General features: G+C 39.0%; 1 protein-coding gene and 1 long non-coding RNA gene across 3 annotated transcripts in view; one reads left to right on the forward strand and one right to left on the reverse strand.

Annotated features, from left to right (window-relative positions):
* The window catches only part of PDGFD (platelet derived growth factor D), a 229,311-nt gene that overhangs the window by 126,434 nt on the left and 79,098 nt on the right, over positions 1-23,779 (reverse strand). The window lies entirely within an intron of this gene.
* On the forward strand, positions 13,285-16,143 carry LOC140630867 (uncharacterized). Its single transcript, XR_012028543.1, has 2 exons — positions 13,285-13,369; positions 15,448-16,143. It is a non-coding gene; the product is annotated as an uncharacterized lncRNA (long non-coding RNA).

Consider the following 23,779-nt stretch of genomic DNA (forward strand, 5'->3'; position numbering starts at 1 on the left):
AATGGGAAAAGTTTCCTCCCCTACAATGGTAATTCCTGAGGGGTAAAAAACCCCCCAATATTACACAATTCCCAAATAGTTTTATTACTGACATGTATTTGAATGAAAATGCCTGCCAGCTATTATAAACACTACTGTTGTGTCTACAGAATATAATCAAATATACTACAAGTATATAAATAGCCATATACTTTTTTTTCTTTTTCAAAAAATTAAAAAAAATTTATATACATCTTTAATTGGGGTAAAAGTCACATAACATGAAAATAATCATTTTAAAGTGAACAGTTCAGTGGCAATCAATCCAGTCACAATGTGGTGCAATCATCACCTCCATCTAGTTCCAAAACATTGTCATCACCCCAAAAGAAAACTGTGTACACACTAGGCACTTGCCCTGTGCCCCACCCTCCCCATCACCGTATTAGCTGCTGGCAACCACCAATCCTTGTTTTGTCTTTATGGATGTGTAGAGAAAGTCAGAAAATATCTTCTTTTTTCCTGTTTTAATCTACATCTCCATTCTGTGGGATCTTTATTCTAACTATGTCTGGCACAGAATTTCTGTTTTTATTCACTGACAGAAACACAGTGAAGTAATTTATGAAACAGAATATGGGTCTTAACTGTAATTTTCCAGGCTATGATTTTTAAGTCATACGTTCTTCTATTATTTGGTTTATATGCTTATGATTTAATTGACCAGATACTTTCTTATTATGAAACCTGGAAGGTGAGCTTCTCTTAAGAATCTCAGTGTATTGAACTGAAGTGGGATAGCAATCTAACTTGATTTCCTAACGATACCTCTGAGGGAAGAAATAGGCCTTTTTTATATTGCAAGAGTTTTCAGAAAGAATAGTAAGAAGCTAAGAGTCCATTTACAATGTATAAATTTTCCTCCAAGGAGAGATTATTTTGTTCTCTCTTGTATTTTAGATAGTTGGGTAAAAACACTATGCAAAATAATTGAAATTTAACTTTTTGCTGTGTCCATTTTTCATATATGTGTATTTTAAAGTTTGTGGTCATTTTATTTACTCACTTAACTCATTCTTGCAGAAACTAATCACTGCCCAAAGAGCTTTTAGAATGCACTTTAGCTTATTACAAAAATGCTCCAGATGGGTATATCATTCCTACTAAAATGTACTAAATAGCTGTAATAGCTATAAATTGAAGATAAATTATTTATATCTTCCAACACAACTGTAGTCTTCTTTAAAACTAAATTGTAGCCACATAAAAATAAACTTTTTTTTTGCACCAAATCAATTATTTGGTATATAGTTTGTAATAGATGGTACAGAATGAGAAATACATGTATTCAACAAGGCAGGATTTTATAAAAACTTGCATAATCCAGAAAAATGGAGCTAGATATGATGCCAAGACACAAAACAACACATGCTTGGTCTAAAATTTGATGAATCCATGCAAATGGATGAAACAATGGCCCCAAATTCCTGAGGTCTCCAAACTGCAGGGCAATCTTGGTTGTGAAGCCACTCAGCCACATAACAGAGGTAAAAGAGACTTGCACAGTACAGCAAGAGGCAGAACAGAGACATTTACAAAGGAAGAAGATTAATGAATTACAGAGGAAGAAAAAGGCCAGCAGAGAAGGAGGCATGATGCTCTCCATGTGCTCAACTCACCAGGAGCCCACAAGACCCACCATTCCAACAGTGGGAGCAGACAGGTGGTCCTCAGGGAGCTCCAATCATACACTGCAGCAGCAAACACCACCACACATGGATGAGGGGGAAATGATTACTGCAACGAACGAAGAAGATTTCCTTGTTTGTGGGAAATATGGCTTTGGCAAAATGGCATCCTTCGTAGTTTGCTTCAGTGCTCTCACCCGCACGTTCACTGTTGACCTTCAGCAGTGGCAGTGTTTTAACTTCTTAATTATACCGGATGTTGGTCAAAGAGTGAGGACATAATCTACTTTCCCCATTAAATAATTTAAAAGAAACAGATCAATCATAAGAAGAAAGCAGGCAAAATTCCTGAGCAGGTCACAGAAAGACATACGAGAAATGACTAAGAAAAGTGAAATAATGTTCAGTCTCATTAGAAACAAAATAAACACATGAAGTACTGCTGGTAATGGGCCCAGCCACGTCTCTGGAGGAAGTGCTCAGAGTAGAAATGGAGAGAAGGGGATTCAGGTGGTGATGAATACACAGGAGAGGAAAAAGCAAAGACAAGGAGTGTGGAGATCCTCTTTAAATCACTTCCTTTCAGAGGAAGAGACATACCATGCTAGCTGGGGGTTGGGGGGTGGCAGAAGGACAGAGGAACAGTGTACACTCCTAGGGCTTCATCTGGGAGATACTTGAAGACATTCATATGTGAATGAAGCCACCACTAGAAGTTAGAGACTGACATGAAAGACATGGCACCAGGGCCAGGAGAGGAGCAGGTGTCAGAGGAGGCCCAGATAGAGGCAAGAGGAGGACGGTGCCTTGGGTACAGCAAGATCCTGATTATTCCCATGGCCCATGTGTCACCCTTAAACTAAGAACAACAGAAACCTCTTAGAAAATGTTATGCAAATAGCATGTGGCATCTAAAAGTTTTATTTTAATTTAAATTTTTTAACACAAACACTACCTGCTATTACTATTGGATTTCATGCAAATGTCATGCCTGTTCAAAAGCAAATTCTCCGTCAGGAAAAAGGATGCCCCACTTCACTGTAACCCAGCACAGCAATTCATTCCAAAGAGGAGTTAATATATATATTACATACTATTTAACATATAAATAACATACACTTATACGTTCAAGTTTAAAACATCCCCCCTCCCCCCACACACACTCAGTCTGGCAAGTACAGTCAGATTCAGCAGCAGGTATTTATCAGAAAGAATGTAGATTTTAAGCATCAACAGAGACATGGGTTTGAATCCCTGCCCTTCTTAGTTTCTAGCTCATTCTTTTTGTTTTGTTTTAATTTTTTAAATTAATTTTTTAGAGTGAGAAAGAGAGATTGCATGCATGTGGGAACATGAATGGTAGCAGGGAGGGGCAGAGGGTGAGAGAGAGACAATCTCATGCAGATTCCTTGCTGAGTGCAGAGCCCGATGTGGGGCTCCATCCCATGACCCTGAGATCATGACCTGAGCCAAAATCAAGGATCGGACACTTTACCAACTGAACCACCCAGGCGCCCCAGTTTCTAGCTCATTCTTATCCATTGCTGTATGTTTGACATTATAGTGTCTGGCTTAATAAGTATTTGCAGAAAGAATAAATGAATCAAGTTTTTTGACTTGAGATTTGGGATGCTTATCTGTAAATGGAACTAATAAACCTCCTATCTCAAGTACAAGGAATAGAAATAACATATCAATGTGGTAATACAGTGTCTGGCACTTACTTGGAACTATGTGGTAAATATCTTTCATAGTAAAAGTAAAAAAAAAAACTATTTTTAGACTTAAGAGAAAGGTTAAATAAATCAGAACTTAATTTTTCTTAAAATCTGAAAATCACCCTGAGTGGGATCAGTTTAAGATAGTTTTTACTTGGAGAAATGTTTCCAAAATTTTTACTGAAGTGACATAATAGACACTTATGTGTTCCTTCCCCAGTGTGAGTTCTCTGAAGGTGCCAACTACCATGTCCAATGTGCTGCAGAAACAACTCCTGAAACACAATCATAATAGAACTGTTGCCATAGAAACAGTATTTCTCCACTTTGCTCTCTTCATTTGGATGTGTTTCCTTCATAGGAAAGTAAGAAAGAACACTCACACAAATAAAAACAGTGAAAGCAATTTCTCTTTCTCATTTAAATTTTTCTTTTTTTGGCCTTTTAAAATAACATGCCTAATAAAACACAGAATCAACAAACAGAAGCTGAATATTCATCCCCACCTCAAAGTTAAAAAATTAATCTGATGACATGGATATATAATTGGTAAAAATCCTGTTACCCGAAAGCTGATCATTAGTTTTCCTTGTATAAAATCTATTCAATAATAAAGTTTTAAAAATAATAATAATGTTTTAAAAGCATAGAATAGAAAAGACAGAGTTACCCATACATGTCAGATTCATCTACAATTCTAAAACCGTCAGTCTAAATTGTGTCTTTTGTATACTCCTTCCTGGTGTTGTATATGACTAGTTAACACGAAGCAGTGCCCTTCTCTGCACAGGTCTTTGGACGTTCATAGTGGGTTGTGGAGGGTCCAGGGAGAGGTACGTTCAAGTCCTCACACTGGGTAGCTGGGAATGTGACTTTATTCAGAAAGAAGGTCTTTGCAGATGTAATTAAGTTAAAGGTCTTGGGATTAGGTCATCCTGGATTTGGGGTGTCCGTATAAGAGAAAGGAGTGAAAGACCTGGTACTCAGAGGTGTAGAGAGGAAGGCCAGGTGAAGAGCAGGCCCACCTGGAGCAATGTGGCTCCAAGCCAGGGGTGGGGTGGGGTGTGGGGGAGGTGGGGAGGTGGGAGTTGGTGGGTGAACACCCAGGGTGGTTGGGAGCCCCAGGAGCTGGAGACACTGAGAGGAAGCCGTCTTGTTGATACAGATTTTTGAACTGCCAGCCTCACAACGGTAAGTGCACACATTTCTGTTGTCTTAAACCACCCAGTTTGTGGTGATTTGTTACAGCAGACCAGGGGAGCTAACAACACAGCATTCAACAGGAAAGGGGGGTGAAGGAAAGGGAACTTTGTGGAGCTCCAAGTGCTCTGCATTTAACCACATTTACTCTCACTGAATCTTGGGGGAAAACCCCCCTTTGACGGGGGAAGAACTTCAGGATGAGAGAAGGTATGTTCTCCAACATCATCCCCACTCTTAGAACCTAAGAGAATACTAGTTCTGATTAATTATGGATTAACATGAAAGATCTTTTGGTTGTGGGGTGTTGTAACTATGACATGCTTTTTAATAAGCATGTTTGTCAATATCATGACAGTCACTTCTAAGTAAACTCATCAAAAGTTGCATTTTAAGACAATATTTTCTTTCTATATTTGTATTTTTGTATACGAAGTTTAAAACAATTATCTCATAAAAAATCAACCACATTTTTAAAGGATTAGCATTAATATTTGAAAATTACATTTTAAAATTTTCAGCATCAAAGAACATAAAGTTCTTACAAATGAATCTAACAAAATATGTACAAAATTTATATGCAGTAAACTACTAATCACTGAAGAGAAAAAATAAAGAACTCAATCTTGTTGTCAATTCCTCCCAATTTTATCTGTAGAATCAAAGTAATCCCAATCAAAATTCAGCAGCGTTTTTTAAATTAAAATGGACAATATGGGGCACCTGGATGGCTCCGTCCATCAAGTGTCCAACTCAGGTCATGATCTCAGAGTGATGGCATTGAGCCCTGTGTTGGGCTCTGTGCTCACTGGGGAGTCTCCTTGAGGATTCTCTCCCTCTCCCTCTGCCACTCACCTGTCCTCTTCTCTTTCTCTCTCTCTCAAATAAGTAAATATTTTTTTTAAATCTCACAGTATGATTTTATAATTTATAAATAAAGGGCCTAGAAAATCTAAAATAATTTAGGAAAAAAAAAGTTGGAAATTTCATAACATCCGATTTCAAGACCAATCTGCAGTAATTAAGATACTTTGGTATTAGTATATCAACAGCTATATATATCTGTGGAATACAATTAAGAGTACAGAAATAGACCCATATATATGGTCAATTGATTTTGAACCCATTCACATATGGTCAAAATAATCTAATGATAAAGATCTGTCTTTTTAACAAGTTGTACTGGAACCAAAAGGCATTCATACATTAAAAAAAAAAAAAAAAGACTCCAATAGATCGTAGGCCTAAATGTGAAGCCTATTAAACTTCTAGAAGAAAACACAGGAGAAAATTTTCATGACGAAGATTAGGTAAAGACTTCTTAGATAGAGTACAAAAGGCATGAATCATAAAAGAAAAAAAACCTGATAAATTGGACCTCATCAAAATTAAAAACTCTCAGAAAACATTTCAAGAAACAGAAAAGACAAACTTTACACAGGGAGAAATTATTTACACAATGTGCATCTGATAAATATACATGTAGTAATGTTATATATAAATATAAATATATATATATATATATATATATCTTTTACAATTTAATGATAATTTAAGAAAAACCGAAAACAAGGTGGACAAAGATGTGAAGAGACAGTTATCTAAAGAGGAGTTATGAGTGGTATATAAGCACAAGAAAAAAATGCTCAACATTATTAGTCTTTAGGGAAATGGAGATAAAACCACAGTAAGATTTCAAGACACAAATACTAGAGTAATGAGCTAAAATGATAAAACATGAGCAACTGACAACACCGAGTGCTGGCAAAGACATGAGACATCTAGAACTCATGCACTGCTGGAAGGTAGGCACAAAGGAAGGGCTGTCTTGGAAAATGGTGGTTTGGAAGTTTCATATAAATAGATACTTATCACATGTGTGATAATTATTGCACTGAAGGGATGACATCACAGACCTGCCCACAACTATTCATAGTTCACAGCAGTTTAATCCATCATAGCCACCCAAATGCCCATGGGCATTTGAAAGGATAAGTAAATTATAGAATTTCCATGCCATGGAAGACCGCTCAGCAATAAGAATGAATTAACGGGAGACACATGCAACAACACAGATAGGTCTGCAAAGCAGGTGCTGAGTCAGAGAGTCCAGACACACAGGCTACACACTGCATCATCTCCTCTGTATGCTATTTCTTAAAAGGCAAAACTACAAAGACAGAAGACATATCAAGATCGCCAGAACACAGAGGCGGGAGAGAGGACCAACTACAGAGGGCTCCAGGGTACATTTTCAGGTGACAAAAACATTCCCTATCTTGATTGCACTTGTGGCTATGCATACAACTGTTGACATTTGTCCAAACGTGTCCTGTACACCGAAAAATGGTGAATTTTACTAGGTGTCAGTTATACCTCAAGATATCAGCCTCAAAAAAAATTAATAGTAAAACGGAGGTAGGGAGATTCAGAGTAGCTGCAAAATAGTATTTGTCCTTCTGTTTCATTAACCCAGATGTGTTCTCTAAAAAGTCTGACATTACCAAGCAAATATAAATCCTAACCATCCCTAAACAAATATAATTTTTATATTTATCTTTTACTCAAAAATAAACACTTAATTTTTTAAAAAGATTTTATTTATTCATGAGAGATGCAGAGAGAGAGAGAGAGGCAGAGACACAGGTAGAGGGAGAAACAGGCTCCTTGTGGGGAGACTGATGTGAGACTTGATCCTAGGACCCAGGATCACACCCTGAGCTCAACTACTGAGCCACCCAGGTGCCCCCCAAATCATTTAAAATCAGAAATCATTTAAAAAGTGTTTATAAATGATTTCTTTATTTAGTTGAGAGAGAGAGAGAGAGAGAGAGAGAGTGCAGGTGAGTGGTGGGGGTTGGGGCAGAGGGAAATAGAATCTCTAGCAGACTCCATGCTGAGCAGGGCTTTTTTTTTTAATTGGTGTTCAATTTACTAACATACAGAATAATACCCAGTGCCCGTCACCCATTCACTCCCACCCCCCGCCCTCCTCCCCTTCTACCACCCCTAGTTCGTTTCCCAGAGTTAGCAGTCTTTACGTTCTGTCTCCCTTTCTGATATTTCCCACACATTTCTTCTCCCTTCCCTTATTTTCCCTTTCACTATTATTTATATTCCCCAAATGAATGAGAACATATAATGTTTGTCCTTCTCCGACTGACTTACTTCACTCAGCATAATACCCTCCAGTTCCATCCACGTTGAAGCAAATGGTGGGTATTTGTCATTTCTAATAGCTGAGTAATATTCCATTGTATACATAAACCACATCTTCTTTATCCATTCATCTTTCGTTGGACACCGAGGCTCCTTCCACAGTTTGGCTATAGTGGCCATTGCTGCTAGAAACATCGGGGTGCAGGTGTCCCGGCGTTTCATTGCATTTGTATCTTTGGGGTAAATCCCCAACAGTGCAATTGCTGGGTCGTAGGGCAGGTATATTTTTAACTGTTTGAGGAACCTCCACACAGTTTTCCAGAGTGGCTGCACCAGTTCACATTCCCACCAACAGTGTAAGAGGGTTCCCTTTTCTCCGCATCCTCTCCAACATTTGTGGTTTCCTGCCTTGTTAATTTTCCCCATTCTCACTGGTGTGAGGTGGTATCTCATTGTAGTTTTGATTTGTATTTCCCTGATGGCAAGTGATGCAGAGCATTTTCTCATATGCATGTTGGCCATGTCTATGTCTTCCTCTGTGAGATTTCTGTTCATGTCTTTTGCCCATTTCATGATTGGATTGTTTGTTTCTTTGGTGTTGAGTTTAATAAGTTCTTTATAGATCTTGGAAACTAGCCCTTTATCTGATATGTCATTTGCAAATATCTCCTCCCATTCTGTAGGTTGTCTTTGAGTTTTGTTGACTGTATCCTTTGCTGTACAAAAGCTTCTTATCTTGATGAAGTCCCAATAGTTCATTTTTACTTTTGTTTCTTTTGCCTTTGTGGATGTATCTTGCAAGAAGTTACTATGGCCGAGTTCAAAAAGGGTGTTGCCTGTGTTCTTCTCTAGGATTTTGATGGAATCTTGTCTCACATTTAGATCTTTCATCCATTTTGAGTTTATCTTTGTGTATGGTGAAAGAGAGTGGTCTAGTTTCATTCTTCTGCATGTGGATGTCCAATTTTCCCAGCACCATTTATTGAAGAGACTGTCTTTCTTCCAATGGATAGTCTTTCCTCCTTTATCGAATATTAGTTGCCCATAAAGTTCAGGGTCCACTTCTGGATTCTCTATTCTGTTCCACTGATCTATGTGTCTGTTTTTGTGCCAGTACCACACTGTCTTGATGACCACAGCTTTGTAGTACAACCTGAAATCTGGCATTGTGATGCCCCCAGATATGGTTTTCTTTTTTTAAATTCCCCTGGCTATTCGGGGTCTTTTCTGATTCCACACAAATCCTAAAATAATTTGTTCTAACTCTCTGAAGAAAGTCCATGGTATTTTGATAGGGATTGCATTAAACGTGTATATTGCCCTGGGTAACATTGACATTTTCACAATATTAATTCTGCCAATCCATGAGCATGGCATATTTTTCCATCTCTTTGTGTCTTCCTCAATTTCTTTCAGAAGTGTTCTATAGTTTTGAGGGTATAGATCCTTTACATCTTTGGTGAGGTTTATTCCTAGGTATCTTATGCTTTTGGGCTCAACCCCACCACCCTGACATGACCTGAACTGAAACCAAGAGTCAGACACTTATCCAACTGAGCCACCCAGGTGCCCCTCACCCCAAACACTTTCTAAACATCAGTACTATCATTACCACATGATTTAGAAACATCCTTCATTGTCCATTGTTTTGATAAACTAAGCACAAAAGAACTTCTTTACAAGTGAAACACCCCTCTCTCTCTCACAGGTGAAAAGAGCCCATACAGTTTTAGCTCTACAATGTTTCAATATCATTATTATCCTAAGATCAGTTAATTCAAATCTAGTTCTCTAATTTACTGAGATTTTCCAATTTATATTGTAAAGATTCTCACTTTATAGCAAGTTCCCATATGATACACATTTTTTCCCCTCTGAGACCTTGTCTGCCTAAGGAACCACAACTAATTCTTCAGGACTGCTGGAAGCCTTCTTCCCTCAAAACTCTGGGGCTGTGGCATGTTAATTCACCAATTTCTCCCTTGTGCTCCAGGGCACCTAATTCATTTCCAGGATAGCACCCCTCTGACATACATTTATCTCCAACTACAATGCGAACAGGGATTTTAGTTTATATATCATTACTTGCCCAACTCTTAGCCAAGTGTATGGTGTTAAATACAAGAATGCTATGAAAATAAATCATTTCCAACAGCAGCTGTCATTTCTCTGAATGGAAGATTTAGCCCCTGCAACCAACTGGCCTAAATGGATAGTAGGTAGCCCCAGGAGAGGCTTCAGAATGAAATGGCATTTGAAGGACAGTAGACAAAATCTTAACTTGGTTTCACTTGCCTGCCATTTGTGTGTTTTCATAAGGCACTGTGTCATCCCCAATGACGTACTACTGGGAGTCTCGCATCAGAAATGTGCAACGTTCAAGCTGCAAAAACTGTACAGATTCACTATGTTATAAATCACATTTTGACTGTGTTTTAGACCAATCTTCCCTTCTAGACCTGGGTGTTGCCCAGATCAGTAACCCACATAGGTTCTAGGTGTCCAGGTGTGCTGGGGTCAACTGTACCTTGCAGATCTCACATATGCAGGTTTACTGTATTCTGACCCATGTGGCTTCTTCCTCCCTTGAGCCAGAACTTATCTCTTGTAGACCAGGTCAGCATGGTTCTCTGGGCAGATGGCTGGCCCAGAAGTCTGGAGAGACACAGTCCTGTTTATACTGGGTCTGGGTACCCATGTGGGTAGTAGGAGCATAAAGTAAGTATCACTACGCCCTCCCAGGGCAGGGCAGGGCAGAGAAGGATTGAAAAACTGCCTATGGGATGCTAATTCAGACCTATACACATTGCTCATGCTCAAAATCTGCAAAGGTCCATAGCCAAGCGGAATTCTGATGGCTCCTAGCAGGGAGTCTTATAGACGTTCCTGCAAATCCAGCTTGTTAGCAGATAAATAAATACATAATACTTACTAGATGAATCAATAAACCTACTATGTGCCAGGTCTGTTTTAGGAATCACATTTCTCGTATGGTATATTCAGGTGGGTATTTTTTTTATAAATTTATTTTTTATTGGTGTTCAATTTGCCAACATACAGAATAACACCCAGTGCTCATCCCGTCAAGTGCCCACCTCAGTGCCCGCTACCCAGTCACCCCCACCCCCCGCCCTCCTCCCCTTCCACCACCCCTAGTTCGTTTCCCAGAGTTAGGAGTCTTTCATGTTCTGTCTCCCTTTCTGATATTTCTCACTCATTTTTTCTCCTTTCCCCTTTATTCCCTTTCACTATTTTTTATATTCCCCAAATTAATGAGACCATATAATGTTTGTCCTTCTCCAATTGACTTATTTCACTCAGGATAATACCCTCCAGTTCCATCCATGTCGAGGCAAATGGTGGGTATTTGTCCTTTTTAATGGCTGAGTAATATTCCATTGTATACATAAACCACATCTTCTTTATCATTCATCTTTCGATGGACACCGAGGCTCCTTCCACAGTTTGGCTATTGTGGACATTGCTGCTATAAACATCGGGGTGCAGGTGTCCCGGCGTTTCATTGCATCTGTATTTTTGGGGTAAATCCCCAGCAGTGCAATTGCTGGGTCGTAGGGCAGGTCTATTTTTAACTCTTTGAGGAACCTCCACACAGTTTTCCAGATTGGCTGCACCATTTCACATTCTCAGGTGGGTATTTTTGATAGGTTTTAAATGAAGTGTTTCTGGTATTTTCTTGCTTCAAGTAGTTACAACCTGAAAATCAACATGCCTGAGTTCAGGTAGATCCAGACCTCTCCTATGTTCATATGATTTAGGGTTGTTAATCCCTTTATTCTCTGTTCTCACTCTTTGCCACGTTTTATAAAAGACTCCTAATTGAGATACCATCCCCTCTAATCGAAACTAAGCTCTTCTAAAGCCAGAGAGGGGGAAATGAGAAGCTCTTCCGTGACATTCTGCTTGGACCTGGGGAATAATGGCTGGCATCTGCTGGCTGCGTCCTTAGCAGTGCCGGCCTACTAGCTCCCCAACACCTCCCAGTGCTGCTCTGTCATCCAGAAACCACATCCTTCAACCAACATTGCTGTGAGAGCCTTGGCCAATTCTTTCACTGATGTTTCTCACCCCTGCTCTTCTTGGCTACAGAAAAGACAAATGCCTTCATCTGTTCTTGCCTCATCTGTCATCCAATCTGACTCTGTGCATCCTTCCTCCCTGACTCCATCTAATAAAGAAGACTTTTCTGACTTCAAATGAAGTGTGAGAAACAGCATAATCGATGTATCAATTTGCTATGAAAAGGCCCATTTGAGTTTTGGATTAAATTATTATTATTATTATTATTATTATTATTATTATTGGTTAGATTGCAAAAATATTGAGGTGGCATCTCAATACCTTGAAATATCTTAGAAATAATTAACTATTTAATTAAATATGCTTATCTACTTACCTAAATCCTCAAATTACTGCAGCACTACCAAGCTGAGAATCAACATATGAATACATTATTCTGTCACTACAAACATCCTCTAGGTAGTACAACAAAAAAAGTAAATTCAAACCTACTTCCTGGGCACAAAAGGGCATATTTAAAAATTCATATTAAGAGGAAAAACCAAAAATGTCTTCAATCAGATTAATTATCATTATCCACAACAGATATGCTAATGAATTTGCTCATCAGATATGCAGTCTTCTCTAGAGATACAAATATAGAGTATCTGGCAGTGCTATTAATTTGCTCTCCCACATATTCTTACAAAACTTCGTGAACATCCATCATCCTTGAACAACAACAACAACAAAAAAGACAAAACCCCTCTCATTTCAAACCTTTGTGTTTGGGTTATGTAAATTCTTTATGAGGAGTTTCCCCAGAGATGCAGCAAACTAGGGCAGTTGCCCCAGGTTCCAAGTTTTGAAAAGGACTAACAGACATCCATTCAATTATGCTGTTAAATATGAGAGAATGAGAGTGGAGTGTGGGGGCTGGGCTGTTGGTCAAGGAAAGTAGTTCTGTCCTACAGCGAAAGATCTTGAAGCTTTTCTATAAATACATGCACTCAGGACAGACTCCATCATCATCATCAACACTGAGACAGGACAGTTCTCAACAGGTCCTTTAATGACATGTCGTTAAGTCATGCTGTTTTAGATGTGGTGTGGTGTGTGTAGGTGTGTTTGTGTGCACGTGTGTGTGAACACGTGTGATGGGGGTAGGAGGGAGAGGGAAAGGGAAGGGGTAAATTATATATATATATATATATATATATATATATATATATATTTTTTTTTTTTTTTTTAATATATATATATTTGGGCAGCCCCGGTGGCGCAGCGGTTTGGTGCCGCCTGCAGCCTGGGGTGTGATCCTGGAGACCTGGGATCGAGTCCCACATCGGGCTCCCTGCATGGAGCCTGCTTCTCCCTCTCCCTCTGCCTGTGTCTCTGCCTCTCTCTCTCTGTGTCTCTGAATAAATAAATAAAATCTTTAAAAATATATATATATTTATATATGTGTATATATATATATAAATTGCTAAATCTGGCCCCATCACAAGTTCTGTTGTCTCAAAGGGCAGAGAAGGAAGACAGGAGAGGACCAAATTGAGGATGGAGAGGAATGGAGAAAGAAGCATGTCAGTTAGTTCAGCACAGGTGGGTCATTTGCTCAGAGCTTCATGGTAAGTAGTAGAGCCTAGATTTGGGGTATAGGCTTCTGGGCTTCAAAGCCTTCACTCTAACCTACCCCATGCATGCCATGACTTTGGGATTTTCTTTTCTTTCTTGTTTTTTTTTTAAAGAGATTTTACTTATTTATTTGAGAGGCAGAGAGAGAGCACAAATGGGGGAAGAGACAGAGAGAGAAGGAGAGGGAGAAGCAGACTCCACACTGAGTGAGGAGCCTAACACGGGGCTCGATCCCAGGACCACAAGATCACGACCTGAGCCAAAGTCAGACACTTAACGGGATGAGCCACCCAGGTGCCCCTCGACTTTGGTATTTTCAAAAGGAAGTCAGTGAATATAAGCACAATACATTCTTAACATCCAAAATCTACCCTTCCTGGGTGAGTTTGCTGTGCTCAGAAGACAGAACACTGTTGACTTTACATGTTCTTTCCCACTGGGCACACCTCACAGATACTACCTAGAATGGACCATGCTGATGTGTCGTATTCATTAAATCGCCATGTAATAAACACCCTGAATGGGATTCAAAGCCACCCAGCAGAAGTGCTGATGGACATACTGTACGAATTATACTTCCGAGCATTTCATAGACAGATGCCCAATGCCCTGGAGCAGTACACGGGAACAAGGGTAGAACCAGCCACCATGCAAGGTGGACAGATGTTTCATTTGCAAGAAAGTATTTTTGGATTTTGATGAGCTTAGAATATTGCATTTATAAAATAAAAGAGGCAAAGGAAAAAAAAACAGGTAAAATTGAAGCAAAGTAGAAGAAAGGAAGGGAGGAAGACAGAGGCCACCACTCTGGAGCAACAGCCATAACTCTGTCTTCCACACTTTCACATCTACTCCTGTAAATGTTGCTTCTTCATACTTTGCATGTTCTGATTTTCACTTCAAACTGAGGCATATTATACAATTTATCATATACAATTTATTTATGCTGCAAATTAACAGAACCTAAAGTTGACATAAAATATAATTACCAGGGCACTGTTTCTGGATCTCAAGTATGTATTTACCTTATTCAGCTATAACAAACTATCATTCCAACCCCAGTAAAGTTTTAGATTTTAAGAAAGTGCTTAGCATTGAAAAATTCTCATTATGGGGAAAAGGCTTTTAAATTACTTATAAACATTTATTTCTTATAAAGTACTGGTCTAAGAATTGGCAAACAAACATAAACAAAACAAGAATAGCATATAAAACTTAGAATTGGCTTTTAAAAAAAAGGTCTCAAAAATTAACTGGCATTGAAAAATCCCTCATTGCTATTCGTTGCTTAATCAAATCCAGGACAATAGAAGATATTCAAAATGCAATAGTAAAGCCTAATGTTTGGTGATTCTTTGTTATAACTTCTTTATCAAGGTAATGAGAACTATCCTCAACTTATTTGAAAACATAAAGCATTGACTCCTCTATATATTTTTTGTACCTTGTATATTTGCTAAAGCAAAATTTTGTAAAGCACAAGAGACTTTTTATTCTGTCCTGAAGGATCGACAACATATATTTAATAAATACTGGAGAGATGGGAAAAATAAGTCACTTTGACCAGTAAATAAAGTGTCGAAATCTAAACTTGAATTGTTCCAAACATCCTAAATAAGATATCTGGTGGGTTAATTAAAAGTAAAATATTTAATTTTGGGAGGGGGGATATGGGATCCTATATATTAATTTTTACATATATAAATTGGAACTGTGTTTATTACTGAAACATAAAGAAGCAATAGCAGCATGCCTAGTTTAAAATGGGAGGGATGCCTGACTTTTGTATAAGAACATTATACCTTCCCCATCTTCTAGAGATTCTGATACATCCTGACAGGAATGTAAGCCATGTTTTGTTAAAATCACCAAAAATCCTTTCTCCAGGGTTAACACAGCCATAAAAGATATTTTAAAAACATTGAAAATAAAAGAATCCCATTGAACTAAACTGGATAATATGTTTTGTCATATATAGTCCTAGAGTTTATGAATGATCAGATACTTCTGTGAATAAAAAAGCGCTAACAACATATTTCTTTCAGGAATCTATGCTGGGCCAGGTCTTATTCCTGTAAAATCTGAAGAGCAAGCACTCAGTAAAACCTCTAAGTGAGATGATGCAAACACTGGAGAGCAGCTCTCAGACAAGAAGAAAGAAATATGTCAGCACACAGTAGTCGATAAGCTCCTCAAACTAACGGAGGTAACACAGTATAAAGAATGTATTTGAGTATAGTCGTACCTGCTATATTCTTCAGTTTACAAAGGGATATTGAGGGTATCTGGTGCACAGTTTTAAGCATATCTCAGGAGGAAGTGATATAAAACCTCTGGTGTCACTCTATAAAACTCTAAAATATTTAAGACTATACATCTGCATTGCTGATCGATCCTAGATGGTATTTACACAGCTTTTATGATCAAATCTCACTCACTCTTTGAGGATTTGCTTCAATATTCCCCTTTCTTGAAATCTTGAAGTGAAAGTACCCAAACTACCAAATTCCAAGAGAGTCTGGTTTGTCTGTCTTCAAATATGTAGTCTTGGGATCCCTGGGTGGCGCAGCGCTTTGGCGCCTGCCTTTGGCCCAGGGCGCGATCCTGGAGACCCGGGATCGAGTCCCACGTCGGGCTCCTGGTGCATGGAGCCTGCTTCTCCCTCTGCCTGTGTCTCTGCCTCTCTCTCTCTCTCTCTCTGTGACTATCATAAATAAATAAAAACTAAAAAAAAAAAAAAAGCAAATATGTAGTCTTGACCTTAAGTTGTATGTTCTAATTTTTTGCATAGTTTTTGAGGACTAAATAAAGGCCAGGCATCGTGCTAGGTTCTAGTGGGCAAGAATATATGCTGAATATATATTTGTATTGTAAATGAAATGTGTGCATTAGTGTCATGTCAGCTCCTGTGATTAGAAACACACATTCAAACATTTCTTCAGAGATTAAAAAAGTATCTTAAGATAAAGGAGATATTTCTATACGTTGACATTCTAGGGAGTGTCATAGATATTTTTTTTGAGGTGAGGAAGGATCAAAAAAGACTTATGGTGTTCTCAATTACACTTGAAAATAATTTCTCTTCACATAGGAGATACCTGCTAAATTCTTCTTAATGGCTTAAATAATTATTCTCACAATATTAAAACAGCTAGTTGAAAAGGGTACCAGGCAATTTTTCTTTTTTCACATGGCATTAAGAAGCAAAGGTACTTCAAAATTTAAAATATTTCGGGCAGCCCTGGTGGCGCAGCGGTTTAGCCCTGCCTGTAGCCCAGGGCGTGATCCTGGAGACCCTGGATGGAGTCCCACGTCAGGCTCTCTGCATGGAGTCTGCTTCTCCCTCTGCCTGTGTCTCTGCCTCTCTCTCTCTCTCTCTGCATCTCTATGAATAAATAAATAAAAAATCTTAAAATTTTTAAAAAATATTTCTTATTGGAATTCAATCAAATTAAACACACACACATATAGGCATGCACCTTTCAGTTCTATTCAAAGTACTACCCATGCACCATACAACATCTACTACTACCCACTGGTAGTGAGTGAGATTGCAAGAAACACAGAGGTCAGCCAGGTACAACACCCCTTTAGTAAGTCAGGTTAATCCCAAAGAACATTAGATTCAAGTAGAAAAACAGAAATTTTCAGATTTTTTGAAGGATAAATGGCTTTTGCTCATGCCTGTGGCCTAAGTAGAAGTAATGAATTTCTAGCTTTGAATTTCCTGTAGTCTCCTTCTTTGATCAACTAAGAGATTCTGAATACACAGAGCAGTTCTACTCATCTGGTATCTGCAGCTATGGCAGATAAGGAAAATGTATTAAACCTGAGTTAATTAAAATGCTTTTGCTTTATTTCTCTGGTTGTTTCATGGGAATAATGCTAATAAGATTTCAGGGGAGAGAGAATTAGATATGTGGAACTGCCAAGAAAATTCCAGTTAAGTGAGAGAGAGCTGGGTGCTATCACACACTTAAAGGGTAACGCATAAAAGAATAAGTTTCTTTTCAGTGTAATTGTTTTTAACATGTGAGATCAGAAAGCACATGTTTGACTGTACCACCTTTCCACCTAGAAAACTGCAGGGTAAGGGAAATGGCAGCACTGTGCTTGTGCAGGTGTCCTTGCTAAAGTGCATGGTAAAGATCATAGTCTGCATTGCAGAGGCAAGTATGGAATTAAGATTTGAACCCAGATCTGTCTGGCTCCAGAGGTTTGTAACCAATCACCAGCCTGTTTTGTTTCTGATTACTTTGAGCAGGCAGTGGACACACACTTAACCCCAAAGGAGGGGATTTTTCATCAAAGTATAATCAAACGCTAATGATTGTTTTCTTCTTCGGCTCTGACTATCTCTCCTCATGTAGCTTCTGTAACTTCGGATTAGAAAAATGTCTCAGAAATTAAAAAAAAAAAAAAAAAAAAAAAAAAAAAAAGAAAAATGTCTCAGGACTTCATTGTGTATTAGCTATGCTCATATTTCCAGTGAGGATGGTTCCAGAGCACAATTTAAATATCCCTCTTAAGTTCCCAATATAACAATAACATAAACTTCTTAGGATATTTACAGATAAGGCATGAACTATACTCAGATTATAATTTACTAAAATGTAGGGACTTCAAAAATCTTCTGTTTGTAGTCTAGAGATGACTTATCAAAGGGAGACAGCAGCTAATGCCCAGTGGATGTGTCTGGCAAAAGAAGAAAACAAAAACAAAAACAAAAACAACCCCAAAACTGAAAAAACAAAAAACAAACCAACAACAACAAACTGCATATGGCTTCAGCAAACATAGGATCTGGATAAAGATCAACCTTATCTACATATATCAAGTCTCTTCACTCCAAAAGGCCAAGATGTGCAGTGCTACCCAACTTGGGTCCAACCGAAATCCCACTCTTCAGTTTAATATCACCGGAAATATCATGGACTCTAACTTTATTTAATAGTTGTAGTCCTCCAATATCATAAATTTGACATCCAAATCCCAGGTTTAGCGAGTGGAAAGTCCTTCATGTTGATCCCTGTGTCCTCATCATTCTGTGACACTTCCTTACCATTTGGCACAGAAGATTTTCCTGGCTCATCTTGGACCTTCTCTGCCTGGCCCTGAATCAGCTATTTCTCCAAGAAGCCTTGATCCTCTTCACGGAGAATGGTAGGTAGAGAGCAAGAGCTAGGTACTAAGTGTGCTCATTCCTAGTATAGTGTCACGGGTTCCAGACGTACACAACTATCTATTAACACAATCCATTAGTTCACACGATACCTGAAATACAGATCCCAAATACAAGGTTTGTTCTCTTTTCTTGTTTCTGTATTTTGCTCAGTCACAGAATGAAGAGAAAGTAATTTCATAAGGTAAATGACAATGAATACCTGATTTAAAAGAAAATGTGGCAGACTAATTGCCTTAGTGGCTGCAACCTCAAATCCACACTTCTAGTGAGTATGCCTCAACCCCACGGGCTCTTGTTTCAGCCAATAGGTCAACAGCAAAAGCCAAGGCAGAGGCATGACAAGTGCTTGCCTATTTCCTCTTCTGGCTCCTATCACTATGACAGCAAAATTGGGTGATCCATGGAGGGAAGAGAAGTCAGTAAGTCCACTAGGTCCTAGACCACTCGGTCCCACATAACCCATCAGTTTGGTCACAGACACCAGCCTGAGCCCAGCTGAGAATGGTTAATCCAGTGGAGATGAGCAGAAGCACCCAGCTGACCTGTGATCTTGTGAGAACAAGAAATGGTTGTTTTACAACAATAAATGGTAATTTGTTTTACCATATTATTGGGGCAATAGACAACTGATACAAAGTGCCTAAAATGTCCTTTAAAAAGGGCATTTTAAATGTTTCTCAGTGTCAAGATCTCATAAATGCTGCACTATTTTCTAATAGGGTTTTTTAAAATGAAACTTGATAATATGATTATAAAATTTAAATATGTAACTAAGGAATCACAAATACCTCTGAAAAGCAGGTGTCAAGGCTGATTATGATGAAGTGTGGTCCTAACCTAGGTACACATAACTAAGCAAGGAAGAGCAGAAAAGTAGGTTGTAGCTTTGTTTAGAATGAATTAAAGCAGCAGGTTGAATCTTAGCAAAATCACACTAAGTGAAAAAGTAAGTCCAGAAAGATTATCCACAATGTGATACCTGTTTTTATATAAGTGATTTACAATAATATTATATACAAAGAAAAGCAAGGCAATAATGAGCAGGAGGTGGAGAATGCCAATTGTCTTGGTTGGAGGAAGCAGGTGGAGGGAAAAATCACATGATTACATGTAGGTCATTGCAAAACTTCTACTTTCGCTATTTGTTTTGTTTTGTTTTGTTTTGTTTTGTTTGAGAGAGAGAGAGAGAGAGAGAGAGAGAGAGAGGTAGCACACATGAGGCACAGGAGCCCAGGCAGGGGGAGGGGCAGAGGGAGACAGAATCTTAAGCTGGCTCCATGCTGGGTGCAAAGCCTGATGAGGGCTTGAACTCACGACCGTAATATCATGACCCGAGTGGAAACCAAGAGTTGGACGCTTAGAGAGCCACCCAGGTGCCCTTCTAGTCTTTGTTTTGTGTGGTGGGTTCATAAATTCTTATTACACCTCTTAAAACCTAAATAAACTAATTTCAACTAGTTTAAATAAACTAATTTAAACACAGTCAAAAGTAGTCCACACACGGACCCAAAATGCTCTTCTGTAGGAAAGCTGGAAAACGTGCCACAATGTTCAATATCTACCCTTGTCTTTAATGCCCGAGGATCATCATTTTGCAATATAGTTACACTACATAAAACATGAAAATATGGTTGCGAATATGGCTGGGGTAAAATGTCACTGATCACTGCACGTACCATCATTTGCACTTTTTAAAGGGAGTCCGTATATCTTAGTCATTTATTTCTCACAAACAAATAATCAAATGGAGGGTGCTATTGATAAATTTGCAAAGCTCATTGTTCTAAGGAACCATTACCTGTGTTTAGCCCTATAAACCTCTGGCAAGATACACTAAGTCTATTTGAATTCACCATTCAATTTTTCAGCTACTTTTTAAAATCCACACTGTGTCTGAGGGACAGATTTTCTCTTTCTTTCCAGTTGTTACCTAATAAGAGATGTGCTTATATGCTAGAATAATTTTGATGGTTTGGGAAAGCCTTGGTATGTGTGCCCAAGCTGAGCTGTCTGCCACCTGCTCCTCTCTGGCACGCTGCCATCATACCTGAGAACATTTCTCTCCCCCACTAATTGCCAGGTACTGGGATTGTCTCTCTTTTCTCCTAGACTAGCTCTATGATGACTTCTCCATGCCTCATCTATCTTTATATCAGTAGCATTAACACCTAGATTATTGCAAAAGCCTCTTAGCAGAGAACTTCCTCCTAATGGCTCTGTGCTCTCTGTATCCATGATTATAGCTATTCCCAGAGTTACTATTTATTATTAGTATTATTAAGTATTATTATTATTTAGTGTGATCACATCACTCTTCAGCTTAAAACCTTCAAATGTCTCTCATGAGGGGACAGAATGTGTTTCTCCAGCTTCTTGCATGAACAAGTCTCAGGGGTCTGCAAGTTCTATATAAGAATTTTAAAATTTTGCGTTTTGATTTGAGGTTCATATTTGAAAAAAAAAACAGACTTATTCTGAATTATCTAGATAATTTTTAAACCTTGCATCATACTGGAATCTCCAAGGAGGCTTTGAAAAAATATCAATCCATGGATATTTATACCTACATGTATTTTTTTAAATAATAAATTTATTTTTTATTGGTGTTCAATTTGCCAACATACAGAATAACACCCAGTGCTCATCCCGTCAAGTACCCACCTCAGTGCCCACCAACCAGGCACCCCCACCCCCCGCCCTCCTCCCCTTCCACCACCCCTAGTTCGTTTCCCAGAGTTAGGAGTCTTCCATGTTCTGTCTCCCTTTCTGATATTTCCCACTTATTTTTTCTCCTTTCCCCTTTATTCCCTTTCACTACTATTTATATTCCCCAAATGAATGAGACCATATAATTTTTGTTCTTCTCCGATTGACTTACTTCACTCAGCATAATACCCTCCAGTTCCATCCGTGTCGAAGCAAATGGTGGGTATTTGTTGTTTCTAATGGATGAATACAATATTCTATTGTATACATAAACCACATCTTCTTTATCCATTCATCTTTCGATGGACACCGAGGCTCCTTCCACAGTTTGGCTATTTTGGACGTTGCTGCTAGAAACATCGGGGTGCAGGTGTCCCAGCGTTTCATTGCATCTGTAACTTTGGGGTAAATCCCCAGCAGTGCAATTGCTGGGTCGTAGGGCAGATCTATTTTTAACTCTTTGAGGAACCTCCACACAGTTTTCCAGAGTGGCTGCACCAGTTCACATTCCCGCCAACAGTGCAAGAGGGTTCCCTTTTCTCCGCATCCTCTCCAACATTTGTGGTTTCCTGCCTTGTTAATTTGCCCCATTCTCACTGGTGTGAGGTGGTATCTCATTGTGGTTTTGATTTGTATTTCCCTGATGGCAAGTGATGCAGAGCATTTTCTCATGTGCATGTTGGCCATGTCTATGTCTTGCTCTGTGAGATTTCTCTTCATGTCTTTTGCCCATTTCATGATTGGATTGTTTGTTTCTTTGGTGTTGAGTTTAAGAAGTTCTTTATAGATCTTGGAAACTAGCCCTTTATCTGATATGTCGTTTGCAAATATCTTCTCCCATTCTGTAGGTTGTCTTTGAGTTTTGTTGACTGTATCCTTTGCTGTGCAAAAGCTTCTTATCTTGATGAAGTCCCAATAGTTCATTTTTGCTTTTGTTTCTTTTGCCTTCGTGGATGTATCTTGCAAGAAGTTACTGTGGCCAAGTTCAAAAAGGGTGTTGCCTGTGTTCTCCTCTAGGATTTTGATGGAATCTTGTCTCACATTTAGATCTTTCATCCATTTTGAGTTGATCTTTGTGTCTGGTGCAAGAGAGTGGTCTAGTTTCATTCCTCTGCATGTGGATGTCCAATTTTCCCAGCACCATTTATTGAAGAGAGTGTCTTTCTTCCAGTGGATAGTCTTTCCTCCTTTATCGAATATTAGTTGACCATAAAGTTGAGGGTCCACTTCTGGGTTCTCTATTCTGTTCCATTGATCTATGTGTCTGTTTTTGTGCCAGTACCACACTGTCTTGATGACCACAGCTTTGTAGTACAACCTGAAATCTGGCATTGTGATGCCCCCAGGTATGGTTTCCTTTTTTAAAATTCCCCTGGCTATTCGGGGTCTTTTCTGATTCCACAGAAATCTTAAAATAATTTGTTCTAACTCTCTGAAGAAAGTCCATGGTATTTTGATAGGGATTGCATAATTGTGTAAATTGCCCTGGGTAACATTGACATTTTCACAATATTAATTCTGCCAATCCATGAGCATGGCATATTTTTCCATCTCTTTGTGTCTTCCTCAATTTCTTTCAGAAGTGTTCTATAGTTTTTAGGGTATAGATCCTTTACCTCTTTGGTTAGGTTTATTCCTAGGTATCTTTTGCTTTTGGGTGCAATTGTAAATGGGATTGACTCCTTAAACCTACATGTATTCTGAGTTGTTCTGGAAAAAAGGGATGTGTCAAGTTTAGGAATTGGGAGGATATATTCTCTAGGTGATGGATTGTCTCAGAAGATTTTTAAGGAAGGGGCATAACAAAGACAGATCTACATTTGAAAAGGCATTCCTGGGGCACCTGGGTGATCAAGTGGTGAGGCATCTGTCTGTTCAGCTCAGGTCATGATCTCAGGGTCCTAGGATCCAGTCCCGCATGTGGCTCCCTGCTCAGTGGGGTCTGCTTCTCCCTCTCCCTATGTACCTCCCTACCCCTCCCCACTCTTGTTCTCTCTCTCTCTCAAATAAATACAAAATCTTAAAAAAAAAGAAAAGTAAAGGCATTCCTAGTAGCTTTGTGGATGACGGGTTGCTGGTGACAAGCCTGGAAGCAGGGGGTGAGGGAGGTGGGTCCAAGGACCATGAGGCGGGAGGCAAGGTGTGCCAGATTGAAGGCAGTGTCAATGGGAACGGACAGTAAATTAAGAGAGAGATGTGAGTGAAGGAAACAGAGTTAGAAGGACTCTGGTTTGGGCAACTGGTGGGGACATTTCCCCCCAAAAAGAGCAGCAGAGTCAGTGGGGATCTGGAAGGAAGGACATGAGAAATGAGTTCAGAGCTGCCTGCAGGGTTTTTGGCATGCCTACAGGACACCCTGGTGTACAGGCCCAGGAGAGATTAGCCTGAACAATGAAACTTGATTTCCAGTGTTCGTGATCCTACAAACCATTAGAGCTGCTTTCCTTGTCTGTGACAGATCTAGGTTTTTTCGTGATCCTCCATCC

Source organism: Canis lupus, chromosome 3 (genome assembly GCF_048164855.1).
Source record: "Canis lupus baileyi chromosome 3, mCanLup2.hap1, whole genome shotgun sequence".
Lineage (NCBI taxonomy): Eukaryota > Metazoa > Chordata > Mammalia > Carnivora > Canidae > Canis > Canis lupus.